At 41.8% G+C, this 21,211-nt stretch overlaps 1 long non-coding RNA gene across 1 annotated transcript; it reads right to left on the bottom strand.

The window, feature by feature from the left end:
• Window positions 1–8,800: 8,800 nt before the first annotated feature.
• Window positions 8,801–17,256, bottom strand: LOC126957194 (uncharacterized). The gene is made up of 2 exons (XR_007726691.1): window positions 17,151–17,256; window positions 8,801–9,124 (listed from the first exon to the last, which is right to left on the bottom strand). It is a non-coding gene; the product is annotated as an uncharacterized LOC126957194 (long non-coding RNA).
• Window positions 17,257–21,211: the final 3,955 nt, after the last annotated feature.

Below are 21,211 nucleotides of genomic sequence, written 5' to 3'. Positions count from 1 at the left end.
ATTCTTAATGTCTTCATCAATGAATGTAAGCAAACTAAAATACTAGAAATACAAAAACACTAAATACCCTATTAAAAATAGAAATATTAGGGGGGCTGTGGTGTGCACCTGTAATCCCAGCTACTCAGCATGCTGAGGCTGGATGATCTCTTGAACCTGCGAAGTGGAGGTTGCAATGAGCCTAGATCATGCCAGTGCACTCCCACCTGAATGACAGGAGTGAGACCCTATAAATTGAGAGGGAAAATAGAAAAACTTAAATCATCAAAACCACCATACTAAGCCTGCCACAAGCACAAAACAGTATGGAAGAAACAAAGCATTCTGGGAAATAAAAAGCTGACTTCCAAATTTTGAAGTGTAATAGAAGTAACATACAAGCTACCACAGAAAATCTAATTAATGAATTAGAAAGTTAGTTTAAAAACCTCCTATTATTTAGAGAAGAGGTAGAAAATAGCTTTCATCTTGTGCACCAATTATTACCGATTGATAGTGGTTGCCTATGTTAAAAAAGATTCTGAGGTACTGCTTTGGTACAATTCCAATTCCATGGTTTGACTTCTAAATTTCAATTAAAAATCATTGAAAGACCATTTAATATAAAGAAAATATATTTAATATAAAGAAATTTAATTTGATATAAATTTAATATAAACAAATTAATTTAATTTATTTTATTTAATATAAAGAAAATAAAACCTACATCTACTTGGAATGGACAATTTTCTTGCAAAGAAACCAGAATCAGATTGGTTTAGATGTCTGCAGTCATATTTACCTAGTTTGAAGGGAAAATGATTATGACTGTTGAGTTCAGCACTCAGCTAACCCTCATACATGTGCAACAGCCAAAATAAATTAATTAAAAGTTAAATAACATAGGAAATATATCATTTAATACCTCTTTTAACACACGAATTTTTTAAATTTTTTTTATTATTATACTTTAAGCTCTAGGGTACATGTGCACAACGTGCAGGTTTGTTACATATGTACACGTGCCATGTTGGTTTGCTGCACCCATTAACTTGTCATTTACATTAGGTATTTCTCCTAATGCTATCTCTCTCCCATTCCCTCACCCCACAACAGGTCCCGGTGTGTGATGTTCCCTGCCCTGTAACACACGAATTTTTTTTTTTTTTTTTTTTTTTTGTATTTTTTAGTAGAGACGGGGTTTCACCATGTTAGCCAGGATGGTAACACACGATTTTTTTAAGTGAACCAGGATAAAGAAATCAATAAAGAGGAAAGGATGGTACAGAAGAAAGATATCTGAGAAATGGACAACATTAAAGCATTTATTTAAACAGAAACAATTGCCATGCATGTATTTTTGAAGCTTAATGAAATACTTTAAAAAACATTGTTGCTTTATACTTAAAATTTAAATTTGCACTGAAAATGTTGTATGACTTCACTCCAAACTCAGAAATGGTAACTGGATAAAGGAAGAAGAGTAATACTCATCCAGGAGGTATTATTTCACTCTTGATGTTAATTAAGAAATCGAGATTTGACTATATGTTCTTTCAAAATGTGAGTGTGAAATTGCAGAATGGAAAACCTTTTCAAAAAGTCGTCCAAGGAAGGCCGAGCCTCTGCTGTTAATGAAGAACCAAAATGAAGGATATGGAGTGAGGCGACAAGATGGCGACCACATATGATTTGAGTTCTAGCCGCCCACGTCCTGATGAATTCTTTCTTTTTAGAGGTGCTTTCCGCAGGCAATTCTTGGTCAGCCTCTCGGTAAAAGAAGAAAACACCCGTGTCAGTGACCCTTCCCGTAATTCTTTCTGCTGCCCTCCTGGAATAAAACTAATCTATCGTTTTGGGGAGACTCTTTTCATGTGTTTGCTGATGTGCATTTAAAGGGTTTCCTTTAAAATTGTTTTTTTAATATGGATGTTTCAGTGACCAAAAACAGAAGAGTTCGGTTTCTACTACTGCAAAGAACATGTTCACCTTGTGGATAGCAAAATGGTTGAGCCTTTTTATACACTCCCCAAACCACCTCCAATCATTTGTGCAAATTAACACAGAGCTAAACTTGGAAACCTGATCTAATAATTCAAAGTAAAATAATTAGGAAATAAGCATGGTTGTGAATTATAAGTAAAATGAAATATTTTCATTTTAATTTAATGCAGAATTTGTTCAATAATAATGATACATATTTACAGAAACTGATTTGGAAACACAGGAATTATAAATAATGGGAAAATAAAGTTTTCCTTTTTAATCTAATATGCTTAGTCAGTATCTTAAAGGTTGGCAAAGTCAAAAGCTGCAGACCCAAGGCAGCTGGCAATCTGCCTATGGAACTTCTAGAGACAAAAGGAAATTACTTACTATTTAAACACCAACCACTGGGGCTTTGGGAAAAGAAGATTCCTGTCTCTGACTCCCTCTGGGACCCTCCTAAGCCTTCCCAGGGTGCTCAGTCAGAAAATGCACAGAGCACTGTGCACCAGGATGTTATTAAAATAATTTAAAAATGTAAGCCCCAGGGAGCTGTGAATTGGGAGAGGAGTCACACACTGATAATACATAGTTTTGTAAAGCTTAACAGAAGAAGAAAAACTGCCCTGAGAACAAAACTGACTAAAATTTCCCCTTTCAATTTTAATATTGATCAAGTAAATTTCTAAAATCTGAGAATATATGCTCAGCTAAGTGTACATTAAGTGTACATGAGGATGTGTGCACATACAGAGGCACACGGGAAATTTCCCATGCTACAGGAAGCTTGACGAGAAAAATAAGAGAATGGAAAGCGGATGAGACCATGAAACATGGCCAGTGTGGGAGAAGATGCAGTTGGACTGAACGAGACAGATACCACCTAGGCTATGGAGCTTCTGTCTTTTCTGGAGTGAGTTAGCTCTGATCTGGATTTGAACTTGCTAATCTAAGGCACCTCATATATATTTTGCTACAATTAACTGTGCAGCCAGATGTTAATTTTTTTTTCTGGTCTCACCTGAGGCGTCAAAGCTGAGAAAAACATGTCTCAATCATTCCACATTCTGAAAAGAGATGCAGAACTGTGCATATAGTCCATGTGGTGGCCCAAAACTGGTTCTGAGACTATTCACTCACCTCTGGAGTATAATAGAAAATGTTAATGATTTACAGTGAGAAAAAGGTTGAGGATTTATCAGGCAAAGTTATTGGAATGCTCTACATTCCTTTCCCACATCAAAACAAACAAGTGTCTTGGAGAGAAATAATCAGAGAGCAAAGGTGATCTGCTGGAATGAAGACTCACATCTATCTCCCTACCCTTACGCCTGCTGGGGGCTTTCTGAGCTGCAGAAGCTCCCTGGGAAGCCCTAGGGGAGTTCTCTGGGGAGAGCATTCAATGTGCGCCTCCCAGAGTTTGTAGGAGACCAACACTGACACTAGACGCTCGCCTGGGCAGGTAGGAGCAGCCCCTGCTGGCCAGCTGAGGGGAGCTCTTGTGCCAGTGGTTAGGGCATGACACTGACCTGTCCCATGGCCCAAGAAGATGCTTCCAGAAGTAGCTAGGATTGCATCATGGGGAAGGCCCTACCAAGAACCCTGCCTACCAGTGGATGCAATTCTAGCAGAAAGGAACTTTGGGGTATCCTGGAACAGAAGGCACAGGGTGCCACAATCGAGTATAGGAGCAGAGCTCAGACCTTGCCAGGGAACCACAGGCTCAGAGTGGACAGCAGGTCTGTGAGGTTTCTGTAGGTACCGTGAGAGAGAGAGACAGAGCCAACATGCCCCCACTGCTTATCAGGAACATGGCACTAACCCAGATGGCTGCTGTCTCATCAAGAAAGAGTTTCTAACCCTTTATGTCTCCCCTTTCCAAGTCCTGGCCTCCACCCAAGAGGAGGAGCGAGGAAAACCAGGCAGGCTGGCATTCTCCTGCTCCAAATTCTCAAGCTGGTGATAGCCTCTCCATAGGGAAGGATGGACGTCTTGGGTGTCATGAGAAATTGAAATAGGAAACAGTCTCAACTTTCTAAATTGCTAAAAAATGAGCATGTCCTACTGAAACTAATGGAAAAGATGGGAAACCTGTTTGACAAAGTGTTCAAGGGTGAGACGGGAGATTTGATAAGCTAAGAATGTGTCCAGAGGTGAGGCAAAAGACAGCGAAGTTAATTTTTTGCTTATGAATGGAAGTGAGATGTGCACCATGATTACCGTAATGTGGGGTAATCATTCATAAGCACATCTGCATTTGCCTTCTGTAGATTCTTAACAATTGTCCCTTCTGCACAGAGCTATAGCTGCCAGGGGTCCTGTCCTGCCTGGCTATGGCGTTAGGGTTTTAGCACTCACAGTGGAGAACACAGGAGAAGGTCATTCTTGCCCAAAGACTTGCTCCAGCCTGTTTGCTCCACATTTAGCCGGCATAAATGTATAAGAGATCAACTGGGTTGTTGACTAAGGAGGAAAATTCCTATCATAAAGAATAAAACTAGCCGGGCATGGTGGCTCATGCCTGTAATCCTAGCATTATGGGAGGCCGAGGCAGGTGGATCACTTGATGTCAGGAGTTCAAGACCTACCTGGCCAACATGGTCAAACCCCATCTCTACTAAAAATACAAAAATTAGCTGGATGTGGTGGCAGGTGCCTATAATCCCAACTACTCGGGAGGCTGAGGCACGAGAATCGCTTGAACCTGGGACGCAGAGGTTGCAGTGAGATGAGATGGCACCACTGCACTTCAGCCTGGGTGATAGAACGAGACTCAGTCTCAAAAAAATAAAAAATAAATAAATAAAACGAAAGAGTCAATACTTTAGAGCAAGTTACAGATATGGGAGTGGAAGGGGAATGTGTCAGAAACACCTTCAAGGAGTCACGTTGAATCATTGATAGTGGTAATACCATTAAGAAAATTAGAAAAAGATCTATAGAGAACCTGTCTGGAGAGGCCCCTGACAAAGCGTTGCTTATATGTGTTGACTGATGCCACGGACATCCAAGCAGATGATAGGAGCAGAAGGTTAAAGAAGTTAAAGGTAAAGGAGTAAAATCCAAGGAGAGAAAGAAATAAGCCAACACTTAACCCATTTATGAAGCCTGGGTGGGGAGAGAGAGAACTGACTCCTAAGTTTAGGTCCTGTTTGTCATTACAAAAGCTAGACTCACACCAAGTGTTATAAATATTACGAAGTAAATCCTACAGGAGCACAAATGAGGAAGTGATTCCTTCTGGGTGGGAGGCAGTCAAAATTTAGCTGACTCTTGAAGGATGAATGACAGATATGAGGACAGATTCAGGCTGAACCTCAGGAGAGAGCTTCCAGCAGAAGCTGCGATGTGATGTGATGCCAGTTGTAGAGGCAGGAAGCCTGGGGCGGCTCACGCTGCCAGCCTCTGGGGTCTGAGGAGGGCACACAGAAAAGCAACTTGGTTGCTTTTGGATAAATGTCACCAGATCAGATGGGAGACAGGGACTTGGCTCTGGTACTAATTTTTGTGAAGTAATGGATCTGTTTGTTTATGGTGCTAAGAGAGGCAGAGGGCTTTGATGAGAACTGAAGGTTTTTCGGAACGAAGCAACAAGGTGATAAGGATGATAGACGGGAAGATGAAGAAAGAGTCCTCCTCCTCTCCAGAAGGGTTTCTGTGGGAGCTCATGGCAGTGGGAGCTCATGGCAGAGTGATAATAAGAGCATAGCCAGCCCTGTGGCAAAGGGGAGGGCGAGGGAGAGGCACACAGGCTCCGGGACAGATCAATTGCCAGACGAAGGAAACAAGGTGAAACTGAAGACAGCTCCCAGTTGTTGAGTCTAAACGTCAGAATCATGGTGAGGAGCACAGATGGTTTAAGAAACAAGGAAAGACTCAATAATGTATTGGACATGAATACAAGGCATTGCTGGGACACCTAGATGCACACTGGGAGCCAGCTGAACGAAGGTAGAGAGAAAGTTGAAACTGCACTCGAGATGGGAGAGTTGAAGCCACAGATCTTAGATGGGTGGTTCTCAGACTTCAGCCCACCGCCGCAGCACCTGGAGGGCTCCTTACAGCACAGACTGCTGGACCCACACCCAGAGCTTCTCAACCAGCAGGGCTGGGAGGAAATTGGCACTTCCTGTGCAGGAGATACTGGTGCTGCTAGTTGTCCGGGGACCACACTTTAGAACTACTGCCTTAAAAGTCACTGAGGAGGCAGTGGCTCAAAGTGTGGTCTCTGGACAACTAGCGGGACCAGTTCTTTCTATGGGGAAGGAACTGAAAAGAACTGAAAGAAAAACAGGCCCCCGCCCTCAAGAGGGCGGGAAAAAAAGTCAGCCCTTTTCCCCTGAGAGTCTGGTTTAGTTGGCCTGGGCCCAGATGATGTCATCGGTATTTTTATTGCTCTCCAGGTGGTTCTGACATGCTTCCAGGGTTGAGAAACACTGATTAAGGAGGAGAAAAGAAAGCAATTTATTTAAAAATTTTTAAAAGAAGCAGACAAAAAGCCCACTTTTTTATGGCACTGATCTAATTCTCTTTTCTTTCCTAAGGAAAAGCAGTTGAAACACCACTAGTTAACAGATTGCCCAATGAAGTCGATGACAACTGTGATAAGAAATTACTCACTATCACAGTGTCTCCAAGGGATGAACAGTGGATGATGCTTCCAAAGCACAGATGTCCCTCTCCTCCTCAACCTTCTTTCCCCAGAAAGATGTCAACACCGTGGAGATTGTGCCATGAAGACACCTGTTGTGGCATTGCAATAGATGAAATATTAAGGGCAATTCTACAATTTTTGGAACAAATAAATGGATTTAACTTGAAGTTGAGTTTAATTTGATTTCAAGAAAGATTATATTTCTGGTCCTCCTATGATCATGTACTAAGAATTATTTAACTGCAGATACAATTATCTTTAGAACTAGAAGGACTCATTTTAGAATTAAAATGAATGACAACCCAGACAGATAAAGTCGAGTCGTGATCATCCCACTGCGGAGGCAGAGCCAGTGCTGGCCGTCCCCCGACCACCCCAACACACTCCAGGTCTCACACATTTAATCCCTGTCTCTGCCAAGGGAGTTTTTTCTTTCCATTTATTCTTAGAAATAATTAAGGGAGTTTTAAGTTAAATACGTGCTGCCAAATTGAATCCAAGGAAACTAAAGTCAAATGCATTAGCAAACACTTAATGTCCTCTCCATTTTGACATTTCTCCCTCAATTCCGATTTCTGAGTAAGGGCTGTTCAGATGAATGAAAACATATTTTCAGAAATCTGAGCTCATAAGACCTACAGGACTGTGAAGTCGCAGACTGTGCGCTTTCAGCAGTCAGCAACTCTGCTGGGTTGAATTGGCATGTTTCAAACTATGTATTTTTGTTAAAAAGGATGTGTAAATGCACTTACGAAATAAGTTGTACTCTTTCCTAGTAATTTATAGTTGCCTTCACAGTACCCGGTTCCCGATTTCACACCGAGCCCTGCTGAGGATATGAGAGTAATAAAAAGGGGAGCCCTAGCTCTTCTGCTCCTGCAGTGTCTTTCCTGGAAGTGGACTGCGAGAAGAGCTTCAGCCACCTTCTTCCTGCAGACAACCTCCATGAATTTGCCTTAGAAGAAGGCTTCAATTTGAAGAAAGTCAAATAAAACCAGGTAGGCTATCATTACTGTAGATGCAAAAGAAGGTGAACCTAGATTCAGATCTTAAGTCAGCCATTCTGCAGGGAACTCTTAGGTGTCCAAGTCAGAGGCTCTATTCAAACTACCTCATCAGTATTGGTACCTTAGTTGTTACAAATATACCACACTCATGCACACTGTTAATAGTAAAAGGGGAACTGGAGAGGAGGGGGTGGCGTATATGAGAACTCTGTACTTTCTCTGTAATTTTTCTATAAACCTAAAATTGCTCTAAAAATAAAGTGTATTCAGAAACAACAACAACAAAAAAATCATCTATCCTGAGTAAATATTACATAAGATTTATCTACGTTTTTACCTACTTCTTCAAATGTGCTGACCTTCACTGAAAATATCTTATTCATTTTGAACATTCTTGTCACTCCATTGAAACTCAGTCCTCCTGGTAATTTTGTTTTGTGCTGTATATCCAGTGTATTCTACGTCGGCGAAAGCTTTAGGGTAAGTTTCCCAGCCAACCAACCCCACTAAATGCCCGCATGCTGAAAGCATAGTAAAATAGTCTCTTTAACATCACAGGTTTCAATTGCACAGGTTTTTATATGTGGATTTTTTTTTTCAATCAATATATTGGAAAAATTTTGGAGGTTTTTAACAATTTTTAAAAACTCACAAGTGAATTGTGTAGCCTAGAAATATTTTTACAATTACAAAATGTTAGATATGTTATGAATGCATAAAATATACACATTAATCTACTGTTTATGTTATCAGTAAGGCTTCCAGTCAACAGTAGGCTATTAGTGATTCAGGTTTTGAGGAGTCAAAAGTTATGCATGGATTTTTTTTCTATGCAGGCTTTGGCTTCCTTAATCCCCTGCTGTTCCAGAGTGACCTGTACACATTTATTTCTCTCTCTCTCTGTCTCTCTCTCTCATACACACACACACACATCCACACACAGGCACGTCCACATTACCAGAAGCCACATCAAAGAAAATTAAATGGAAAATCTCAGCAAATGGTATGAGGTGGGACTCTAGGATATTTATTTTTAAAATAGTATTGAATGTTGTGTATATGATAATTCAAAGAATAAAATGGCTAACATAGAATGTGGAAAGTCATATTAAACGAATTCATTTCAGCCTATTGAACTGGAGTCACAAGAAGAAATTTTTAAAGACTACTCATATATGCCCCTTTTTTATTAACCCTAATATAATAGAGATAGAATTTAAATTTCTGTTAGATTCCATATTTCACAATTGATTATCAAGTCTTAGACTCCTAAGTAGGGGCTCTGTAGACTCAGCTTTCTCTTTTTTTCCAAGATGGGATTTCTCTGCTCATTAGGTCATTGTGTTTGCAATTGATCCATGGAGACAGCAACATCTGCGAAGCTTCCATGCCACGGGGCTTCCAACTTCACATGTATCCCTCAAAGGTATCCTGAAACCACCCTGTCCATCCAAGTACTCAGTTGTAGGATTCAAAAGCAAATTGCAGGGTTTGTTGCCTGGCAGAGAAGCATAGACACAAAGCATGAGAGCAAAATCTATGAGTTGACCATATCAGAAAGAGATAGTTAAGAATACCAGCTAAGAAATAGGCAATAAACTTAAACAGTAGGCTTCTGAGTAGACATAGCAAATGCTGGGTAGAGATGACAGCTTCATGTCCTATTAGGGCTAAGTCAGAAAGCTGGGTCGAAGTGAATGTGAGGGAGCAAAGGCCATTAAAATATTTAAGGAGCAGCTCCAATATTTTTAAAACGTGAAGGAAAACTTGCAAGCAATCTCCGGGACTGGAGGGAGAGAAATGCAAAGCTCCCTGAGCCTGCTCCACAATTATCTTACGCATTCCAATAACGGACATGCTGCTGAATGTTATGACTATTTGTTTATTGTTGACTGTTCTTGGCACTGCCCAGTGTAGCCGAAGATTCCTTGCCTGCAATAAAGGCTTACTCAGACAATAAGCCAGGGAGAAAGAAAACTGTCCTTGAGAATAATGGCATTTCAGAGGGAAAGGAATTCCACCAGAGGCAAAGAAACCCCCATGCACCGCAGAATTCGAGTTCAATATCTCCTATGTCTATCTGTGAAAGCCGTCATGGAACCCCAGGGCAGGAGGGGGTGGTACACAATGGTTTGTGTTGTAATTCCCTGTTTTCAGACACATTTTTCTGAAAGCATAAACTTTGCTGGCTAGGATTGTATAAACCTAGTGGGATTTTTTACTTCTTCTTGGAAGGCATTTGTCTCCTAGCATCATAAAACTTAACAGTCTGCTTTTCATGGTAACAGTGTGGCCTTGTAGTCCCTGATCCTAAGTGTGTATGTGTATAATGTATAATTTCCCTTTGTTTCCTCTGAATTCTCCCTCTCCATCCTTTGTCAGTCTAAATGGACTTTAGTCTCTAATTTCTCTCTCTATTTTCTCCAGCAATGTACTAATTTTGCTTCTCGATTACTACTGTGCCTGGCTTTGAAGTTGCCATTTTAATTTTAGCAAATGCTTGGATTTATAAGAACCATCAAAATGGCGAGATCACTGGGCTCATTGCCCTTCCTGGGACTCTCTTTTCACTTTGGTGTTGGCTGTGTTAGTGATTTGATATCAGACCAATCCATGAACCCTTCATTTTAAACCAGGAGCCCGAGGGAAATGAATAATGCCACCAGAGAGAAATGAGAACTCCAAAGCTATTATTAAATGAAAACATACTCTCTCTTAGACCTGGCAATCTGTACTAAGACATTCAGATTGCGTATCTAAATGTTATTCAACACACTCACAGCCATAGTCCTTTGATGCCACTAAGGTGGTACTTAAAAAGGAGCAGGTTCCACGTCAGCATTCCCAGCATCATCCCAGATAATCAAGACCATGCATCCTCTTCAGGATCCTGTTTCCCTGGCTGCTTCTCACCCCTGAGCCTCACTGCCCCACTGTGCTCTTCACTACTCTTTCACTAACATGCAGAAACAATGTTTTTCTTTCCAGTGCCTTTAAAATGTGGCCAAATTCTCCACCAAACTTCAGGAATTATTCATTACCTCACGTCCTTTATCCAGAACAACAGCTGAGCATGTGTTTCAGTGAGCTGAATATTCTGGCCCAGCCCTGCTGTGTCATGCCCGAATGACGATTTTTTAAAATGCCAAAAACGAGGAAAGATAAAACACTTCTAGGGCCATTTTGAGAGCTCAGCCCTGTGACCCTTCTCAGCCTCCTCTGACCCTTCTTTCTTTCTCCCGCATGCTCTGTGCTCTGCCTGTGTCTGGTCAGCCTCCTTCTTGACACTGATGCAATTCCATGACCCAGAACATTGGCCTGGCTTCCCGCTGCACAGGACGGGAGGGGACACCTGGAAGTGCCTATAAGGCAGCTCTTCTAAGGTGGAGGGAGGTAGGAGGAAGCAAGGTAGATGGAAGAACCCCTCCCTCCCTCTCCAGAATTTTCTGAGGTGCGATGCCTCCCATCAGCTCTCCTGGAGAAGTCCTGTGGACCATAGGGCTGCCTGCTAAGAGGCTGGTGGGTCTCCTGGGAGCGCCTGGAGCAGGGGCAATGCTGGACATCACACCACTTCTACTTCACAGTGTTCTTGTCTCACCTCCCTTATCCTCCACCCTCACCACCTCATGAAGGACTGGCACCTACTTCTCACCCCAGGCTCTGCTTTGTGGAGGATGCAGGCTGGCTCAAATGTCCTTCCTGCAGGACATAAAGGTCAGCCTTGGAGAGCTCAAGGGACGTGAGCATTGAGCTGTCCAGCAATGTAGAAACATGCACACTTCTCTGAGCTTCTGAGTGTCCCGACCTGTTGTGGAGTTTGGGGTGGAAAAAGGATGACCGACGATGAGACAGGAACCTCAGAGCCTGTCAGTCACCAAGAAGGCAAGTGGACTTCTCCTCTGAGGAGCAGAGAGGAGAACCACCTGTGTGGCCTCTTTCTCAGGTTTAACTTCATTGGAATAAAAGCTGCATATGGCACTGTGTATTGATCAGGGTTCTTTAGAGGAACAGAACTAATAGGACAGATGTGTCTAAAAAGGGGAGTTTATTAAGGAATATTGATTCACACAATCACCAGGTGAGGTCCCACAATAGGCTGTCTGCAAGCTGAAGGGCAAGAAAGTCAACCCAAGTCCCAGAACCCCAAAAGTAGGGAAGCTGACAATGCAGCCTTCAGTCTGTGGTCAAAGGCCCAAGAGTCCCAAAGCTGAAGAACTTGGAGTCCCATGTTCATGGGCAGGAAGCATCCAGCACAGGAGAAAGATGTAGGCTGGGAGACTAAACCAGTCTAGTCTTTCCATGTTCTTCTGCCTACTTTTATTCTGGCCATGGTGGCAGCTGATTAGATCATGCCCACACAGATTGAAGGTGGGTCTGTCTCTCCCAGCCCACTGACTCAAATGTTTATCTCCTTTGGCAACACCCTCACAGACACCCCCAGGAAAAATACTTTACATCTTTCAATCCAATCAAGTTGATACTCAATATTAACCATCACACACTATGACATCCAAGTCTTGACCCATTGAAATTCAACCCTTTTAGACAAAAACTCACTTCCTGATTACAGCCCTTTCTTCATGCACAGCTCAGGGAACAGAGGAGGTGAGTGAGAGGGTATCTTCAGGAGGAAGATGCTCTGGCTCTAAGCTTCTTCTCTGGAGCTGGGGCTCAGTCAAAATAAAGTGGTGGTGTCGGTCCTGCTGGCTGGCTTTGTGTTCCCAAGTGTTTTACCATGTACAAAGAAACGCAGAGAGGTGTACCTATAGAACAACCCAGTCAGATTTGTTTCCAGCCTGACATCTCTGGGGACAGGCCTGCAGACTCTTTTGTACTCTTTGCATTTTCCTTGTCCCCTTTATATTCCGGTGAGTCCCTCAGATCCAGATCTTTCAGGATCCAGTTCTAATGCCCTTCTGCAGACAGTGTTCCCCGACATCTTTTCTATTCTGGTGGCATTGCTGCCATCACTGTTGTGTGGATGGAGGTCCTGCCTTCTGCCTTCCGTGCTGTGTCATCCTCTTTTCTAATGTGTCATTATTGTCCCCTATCCTGCACTGTCTGAGCTTATCACTCTGGTATGGATGGAGTTTTAAACCCCTTTTGCTCCTGATGGATGTGAAGTTGCTTGTGTCAAGTAAATGATCTGGATTAACTTAAGAGTTGCAGAGTTTGTATCTATTCCTGACAGTGGTGTCATCTGTCACTTTTTAACGTAGTTAAATATCTTACCCTTTTAGGGAGATGCTGAACCTAAATCCATGAATCACTGTCCATATCCACAGAGGTGCTGGGGAATCATGTTGACAGCCACACAACAGTCCTGGTGCTCAGTGAAGGGCAGCCACATGGCAGCAACTTCACAGAACATTGTAAACATAATGTCACTCAGCAGAAACAAGTTGCCTTGTTGGTGTGCAGTTCCCCATGCAATGGACTTAATTGTGTCCCCATGAAATTCATAAATTAAACCCCCAATCTCCAATGTGATGGTATTGGGAGGTGGGACACTGGGATTTAATTGTGTTTACATGGGGTCCCGAGAGTGGAATTCTGATATGTTGGATTTGTGTCCGTGCCCAAATCTTTTGTCCAATTGGAGGACAGACCTGGTGGTAGGTGATTGGATCATGGAGGCGAATTTCTCCCTCGCTATTCTCATGATAGTGAGTGAGTTCTCATGAGATCTGATGGTTTAAAACTGTGTGGCACTTCCTCCCCACTCTTTCTCTCCTGCTGCCATGTGAAGAAAGTGCTTGCTTCCCCTTCACCTTCCACCATGATTGTAAGTTTCCTGAGGCCTCCCAGTCATGCTTCCTGTTAAGCCTGCAGAACTATGAGCCCATTAAACTTTTTCCTTCATAAATTACCCAGTTTCAGGTGGTTCTTTATAACAGTATGAGAACGGATTAAATACAGGTACCCATGACAGAATTAGTGCCCTTAAAAGACGAGACTTTGGAGAGCTCACTCTGTCCCTTCCCACAAGCAAGAAAGACCCATAAGCAAGAAGGTGGCTGTTAGCAAAAGCCAGGAAGAGCCCTCACCAGAAACCAACCAAGCTGGCACCCTGATCTCAGACTTCCAGCCTCCAGAACTCTGAGAAAATGCAATTCAGTTGTTTAAGCCCACAACCTATGGGGTTTTGTTATGACTGCCAGAACTGACTAAAATACCTTGTTTCTCAGATGAGGAACTGAAGCGCCAAGAGGTTAATGAACCTCCCCTAGACATACAACCAAAGATGGAAGGGGTTGAAACTTTCATCTATTTCAGTTGACATACAACCAACCAATTAAGTTGAAGATGATAGAATCATTCAATTTCTAGATAGCCTAAATAAAATTACCTGAATTTCTAGATGACTGAGTCCCATTTATTTATAAACTTTTAAAAGAAACTTTAAAAAATTCTCAATCTCATTATTTTCTTACTTTAAAATTTTTCTCATTGAAATAATGTTAAATTTATAGGAGAGTAGCAAAGATACTACAGAGAGTTCCAAGTATCTGCCACCCAGCTGCCTCTAATGTCATCAGTTTACATACGTTGGGGTTCAGAAAACAATGCCTCAAAGTACAGTGCTTTGACCTGCTGGCCTCTTCGAACTAAAGGAGCGGCCCCAGAACCAAGGTCTCTATGACCCCACGTACAAGACTCTTGTCCCTCTACCACTTCAAAAATACAGGCAAGAGGACCTTATCTGAGGTTCACTTCCTGAACTAAGGGAAGTTCCTTTGGAAGTAATGCAGTTGTCAAGAGCCTGCTTCTTATAATTTCATAAAACAACGAAGATTAACTCATGGGAGAAGAGACTAGATTGGACATCACACCCACAGCCCAGATAGACTGTCCCAGGCATTTGTCTGTTCTTCAAGCCCACTCATCTCCCCTAAAAATCATTTACTTTTCTTCTAACAGTGCCTAGAGCCCCTGCTTCTGTTTCCCCTATGAAAAAGGTTATATAAGTCTTGTCGGATTGTTAGGTATTGTGATGTCTCCAAGCACCTAATAAATTTATGTCTTATCACCTGTTAATCAGTATATTTCAGTTCATTTCTCAGACTCAAGTATCAAACCTCAACAGGGGAGACAGAGGGTTCTCTTGCCCCAACATATAATTTATTGTTGTGTATTTATCAAAAGTAAAAAAATTATATGAGTGCAGTACTAGTAACTAAATTCCAGACTTCATTCAGACTTCAGCAGTCTTTCCACAGAACACACCCTTCTGTCCAGTGCAGGATTCCATATCACCAGGGTGGTTTCCTGGGCACAAAGACCAAACAGTGCCAGGACCCGGCCAATTCTTCAAGTTGCATTTATTCACGCTACCTTCATCTCCTCTGATTGTGGCAACTTCTCAGTCTTCTTGTATTTGACAGTTTTGAAGACTGCTTGTCAGGTGTTTTGTTGAATATTCCTCAACTTGGATTTATTTAATGTCTTGTCATGATTAGACTGGAGTTACGGATTTTTTGGTAAGACGCCATAATTTTTTTTACATTGACTTCATACATGAAAACAAATTACTTAAAATTATTTTAACAAATAGAGAACTCTGGCAAAACTATCATATATCAAATGGACCCTATTCTTTGCAAAGTATGCCATTTCTGTTTTGATTGGTGAGACAATAAATATTTATGGATACATTCAGCCTCTGCTGATTTGTTTTTGTTGAACTAAATTACACATAGTATAGAATTAAACAGTTTAAAGTGTAACCATTTTAAGTGTACAGTTCAGAGGCAGTTAGTACATTTATTTATGAAGTAAATAGGCAGATAATATAGGAGAAGAATTACGTCACGATTCAAAATTAACTTTAAAGCACAATATTTAGTTGTTCATTCTTTTCTTTCCACAATGTACAAATTATGTCTCATTATCCTCAGAAAAAACTGGGCATCCATTTGCCAGTTATGTATATGTATGTGTTTGTGTACATATGCATATGTGTATATGTGTATATATGTATATACATGTGCACATATATATATATACAGGTATATATGCATACATGTATATGTATGTATGTGTGTGTGTACTTATATATGTACATATATATGATGGTCATATACACCATCAAATGAGTTGCCAGGCTGCTTGTAGAAAATGTTTTCTAGTATCCATGTGAGCAGAACTTTGGTTTATAAACTTTAGTTTGTAAAGAGAAAAAGCAATACTTATTCAAGGGGAGCAACATGAAAGCATTTGTTAAATGGCATGCTGCTTGTCCTAGGCACTTCTCTCATGAATCCTTCCACCACCCACCACACCTTTGGAACTTTCCAAATGTAAATGCATAATGTTATAGTTAATTTACTTAACTTTTCACTTTGTCTTACATGTATTAATGAAAAAAAAAAAGAGCTAAACTCTGTAAAATACTTGAAGAGGTTTATTCTGAGTAAAATATGAGTGACCCTGGCCCAGGGCACAACCTTCAGAGATCCTGAGAACACACCAAGGTGGTCAGGTTACAGCTTGATTCTACACATTTTAGGGAGGCAGAAGTTACAGGCAAAGACATACATTGATAAGTTATTGATAAAGACATACATTGGTAAGTTTTACATTTAGTTAGCCTGGAAAGGCAGAACATCTAGAAGCGAGGGGACTCATAAGTCATAGGTTGAATTTAAAGATTTTCTGATTGGCAATTGGTTGAAAGAGTTAAGCTTTGCTGAAAGCTTTGTAGTCAGCAGAAAGACATACTTGAGTTAAGATAAGGGAGGTTGTAGAAGCCAAGGTTCTTGTCATGTAGATGAAGCCTCCAGTTAGCAGACTTCAGAGACAATACACGGTAAATGTCTCTTTTCCAACCTTAAAAGGTGTCAGACTCTGTGGAAAAGATCTAGTAAGGGAAGGAGATTCTCTACAAAATGCAAATTTCCCTCACAAGAGAAGGCTATGCAGAGCCCTTCCAAAATATGTCAAAGAAATATTAATATATAGTGGAGTAAAATACTTTGATTTCCTTCAGGATCTGTTTTTTGTCATGTGATGCTATACCAGAGTCAGGATGGAATTCGAATTTGGTATCTTGTTGCTACAAAGAGTCCGTTTTATCAGTCTGAAGATCTCCATTTCAGTATTAATGCTGGTTTGTTGTGCCTAAGTTCCTAAAGGGAGGAGGGCATAATAATGCATGTCTGGCTGCCTTTTCCATCATGACCTGAACTGGTTTTTGAAGTTTCTTTGGGATTCCCTTGGCCAAGAAGGGAGGTCCGTTCAGTTGGCTGGGTGGCTTAGAATTTTAGTTTTGGTTTATGTTTGCCTAGCTAGAATACGTGAAAGTTTGCAAGCAGAAGCCACAGAAATTCACCTTTAGAATCCTAAATCAAGTATATCATTTTGTAAATAATATCTTAACAGATACTGATCCCTTGCAATGACCCTCAGGAAAGTTCTCCTCTGTCTGTTAAGCCTGTGCTGTCCAGTGCTGGACTTCCCTCACAGGGAGCTGCAGATTCCCCAGCAGAATAAAGGCTAGGACTATTCTGCTCCAAGAAACTCACGTTGCTTGGTCCAATCCTGCGTTTCTGGAACTTGTTTGATCACAGATATCTTGGATCAAGAAACAACTGTTAGCACGCCCTTTGGGAGGGCGTGATCCTAAAAAGTGTTCTTGTGTAGAATAGAAACTGGTTACTGATCATGATGTTTTAAAGCACCAAAATAGTTTTGTTTTTGTCTTTGTTCTTTTTCATCTGTGATAAACAACCCCCAAAAGGCATGTGAAACACAATGAAAAGGTGCTTAGCACAGCTTGGTCATGTGGAGAGCACTCAAAAGCTAACTGCAAGGGCATCCCAGGGACAAAATCAGCACTTATATCATGCAACTGTGACTTCGGTTATGTTAGCTAAAATCCTGGTTACTCACTTTTCAAGTTACCCCCAAGACAAGAGTGAGCCTTGACGGTCAGAAATGGTAGAGAGGAAATTGGGTGTTTGCCAAAAAAAATGTGCAAACATGAAACAAACACGTGCTAACTGTTAATGCTTGGATTGTCAACCTAAGGGCATTCTTTAATGTACTGAAAGGAAACCAGAGTATAAACGAGGTGATTCCCTTGCATTTCCTCATTCCCTAGTGGGGGGAAAAAAAAGCAAGCATAAGCCATGCGCTTAGCGTAAGGATTCATTGTTAAGGACCTTCTTAACCTCAAAAGACAGCCTGTGCCAGTGATTATTTCCCTCCAGGAGGTTAGGATATTCATGCACAGAAAGCTGGTGTTCCAGGGGAACCGAGGGGTGGAGAATCATCGTGAAAGTGGTAAATTTTTAACTCCTGGCCAAAACAGTGTGATGAAGATAGTCCTCTCTTGAGCGCGATGACCCCTAGCTGTCAATAGCAAGCGTGTCCTCCACATCCATGGCCAAAGAAACCCCTTGAGTAAAATAGGACACAAAACTCTGAGAACCTGAAAAGGGTCCCTGGGGAAGACAGGAGCATCCTTCAGAGGATGCTTGATGACAGCAGAGACTCTGAGCCAGGAGAACCCATCCAACCCCAGCATGGCCTGGTGCTCTCCAGCTGTGACCACCACTTAACACCTCTTTGTCATAATTCATCCTCATCTGTAGGTAAGGATAATAACAGTATTATTACCAGAAAGGGGTCCTGATCCAGACCCTAAAAGAGGGATCTTGCATCTCATGTAAGAAAGAATTTGAGACGAAGCCATAAAATAAAGAAAAAACAAGTTTATCGGGAAAGTGAGGAAGGATGGCTACTCCGTAGGCAGAGCAGGGTGTTCCCGGAAATAAGAGGAGGAGGGCACCCACCCTAGGTATAATGCTTGTTTATATACAGGGTAACAACAACAACAACAAATCATGGGAGATGGGCTCTACTACAAGAGTTTGTGATAAAGGATTAATTTTCATTAATTATTATATCTTGCATGAATCAATGTTATCTTTAAAGCAAAATTAGGAATGCTTTTGTTCTCAAGATATCAGAATGTCAGGACATTCCTGAACCTGGGTCTGTTTAGTGAACATTATTAATCTGTTCTCGTAGCTGTAAACATCTAGAGGCTGGGAATGCCAAACTCCTGGCAATGCAGCCCAACCAGTCCCAGCCTCATTTTCCCTAGCCTTCATTCAAGATGGAATCACTCTGGTTCAAATGCCTCTGACAGTTTCTCCTTTAAAGGGTGACTGGTGGTGATTAAAGAATTAATAAACAGAGTCTCTGGCAGAGAGTGTGTGCTGTAGGACTGTTAGCCAGAGTTGATCATCAGAATGGAGGGTGTTGTGTTCCTGGTACACTTAGGAGCAATGTGGCCAGGTCTGACTTTAAGATTCTCTGAATAATTAGGGTTGCTCTTAACCTGCCTAGAGTAACCTAATAGGGAGAAGAGAACACAACAGCAGTGGACCTCATGGGAAAGAGGGGAGAACTTGAACTTCACACATCGCTGCTCTTCCATTCACTGCCATTGCCCTACACGTGCTCCAGGCCTTGCTGGCTCTGAGGAGATGCTGGCATACAAGCTGGGGGCCTCAGGATGAGCTTTTCTACCCATGCAATGAGTGGGAAGTTGTATAGACAGGAAGCAGGACCACTGAACCTTTAATCACCGAACAGGGGCTGCTGTTGGTGACATCACCACCATGCTGGTCACTTCTGTTTATTTTTCAGTATTTATTTAAAACGTTGGCTTTGGACAAGTTGCTTCAGTATGTTCAACTTTGGAAAAAGTGGATACTTTAGAAAATTATTTTTATAAGCCAGAGTGTCAGATGAGCACAACCTGGGCAACATGGCAACAAAAAATATAAAAATTAGCCAGGTGTGCTGGCACACATCTGTAGTCCCAGCTACTCCAGAGGCTGAAGTGGGAGGATCACTTGAGCCCAAGAGGTCAAGGCTGCAGTGAGCCATGATTGCGCCACTGCACTCCAGTCTGGATGACAGTGAGATCCTGTCTCAAAAAAAAAAAAAAAAAAAAAAAAATTGAGAACACCCCAGGGAATATGGGGACCATTTTCTCTCTCTTTTCCTCTCTGTCTCTCCCCACAGTGGAGTGGCTGTGTATTTGTGTGTGTATTGTGTGTTTGTGTGGGGAGAGCTACTATACCTGTTCAGGCAAGATTGCCACAACCTCCACTTTTAGCACAGGGTGAGTTGGTCTGTGGCCATACCTCAGCCAAGATCCTCAGTGTGGCTCCACCACCCTGGGCGCTAAGGAGTTCACTCTGCTTGGAAAAAGGGGGAATCTCTCGGCTGGAGGGAAATTGAAGTCCCAGGATAATATATAGCAGGGAGGCTCAAAAAGAATTTGAGAGACTACAGCAGTGTGTTGTGTTAACCTCAGTTAGTCAGTGATGAGTGTGGTCACTGGAACAGTAGAAATACCACTTGAGGTCAGAAATAAGTTATGTAAAGAGTGAACAATTAACCGAGGTCGAGAGTTGGTTTGAGCAACACAGGTCACCCAGGCATTGTCCCATCAGCTCTGGGTCAGGTAGGATGTTATTTCACAGCGTCCATCACTGCTCATCATGCAAAAGGGAGACCAGTTTGCTTCATCACATCTTGGCTGTCTTATGTCCTCAGTTTCACTCCCATGTGCCTGCAGGCTTCATGTAAAACTCAGTATGAAAACTGGCAATGTGCAGAGGGACTTGGACACTTAAATCTACAAGCTGAGCATGCGTATTTCAGTTCTTGATGTCCAAGAAAAAACAGTGGTAGTTAGTACACTGACAGTGAGCAAAGTAATAACATTCAAAACAGCTACCCTATTATGATGACAAACTGTAAGGAACACATCAATTCATTAACATGGGAAGAGTTAACATGTGAATACCAATATAAATAAAGAAAAAACATATTGCTCTTACTTCAACTATTAACAAGGCTTGAAAAAGTAAACATTAATTCCTTCTGTCATTTTAGGAAATTATTGTCCCCTTTGTGTCCTAAGATATCTATTCTTATCTCATCTTTATAGATAACTGTGAGTCATTCTGGAACTGAGTTTTAGTCTTCTAACCTGGAAGTCACATATAGGAGAGTTAATCACTCCTTCTGTCCCTAGGAGTAGTAGACTTGGGTTAAACAAAACCGATATGCATTTCTTTTTCACGAAAGACAAGCTGGCCAGGAGGTGGCAGGCTACGGGATGGGCTTCGCAGGATTTTCGGAGGCTCCTGATCTCTGAGGATGGCACCCTCCTCAGCTCTCCGCACATAATTACCAGTTCATTGTCCAAGATTGTCACTAGTGCTCCAGCCATTGTATCTATTTCCATCCAGCAAGAAGGAGGCAGAAAAAAGCATTGTTCCTCTGAGGACATTACCTGTTTCTGCTCTGCTTATATTCTGCCAGCTAGAACTGATCTCTTGACATCAACAAGCTTCAGCAAAAACTGGAAAATGTAGTCTTTATTCAGTATGGCCCCTGTGCCCAACTTAGAATAAAAAACAAGGGGTCTTATTACTCAGCAAGAAGGGAAAACCGCTACTGGGAGCTGCTGGGCCAGCTCAGTCATGTTTGTTCATCTTATGACATGAGTAGATTGTTCAAGTGTTCACGGAAGTGAAACTCATCTTGTGCTACAAGT

The sequence above is a fragment of the Macaca thibetana genome, chromosome 6 (assembly GCF_024542745.1).
Source record: "Macaca thibetana thibetana isolate TM-01 chromosome 6, ASM2454274v1, whole genome shotgun sequence".
Classification (NCBI taxonomy): domain Eukaryota; kingdom Metazoa; phylum Chordata; class Mammalia; order Primates; family Cercopithecidae; genus Macaca; species Macaca thibetana.
This window is presented reverse-complemented; position numbering and strand designations above follow the sequence as displayed.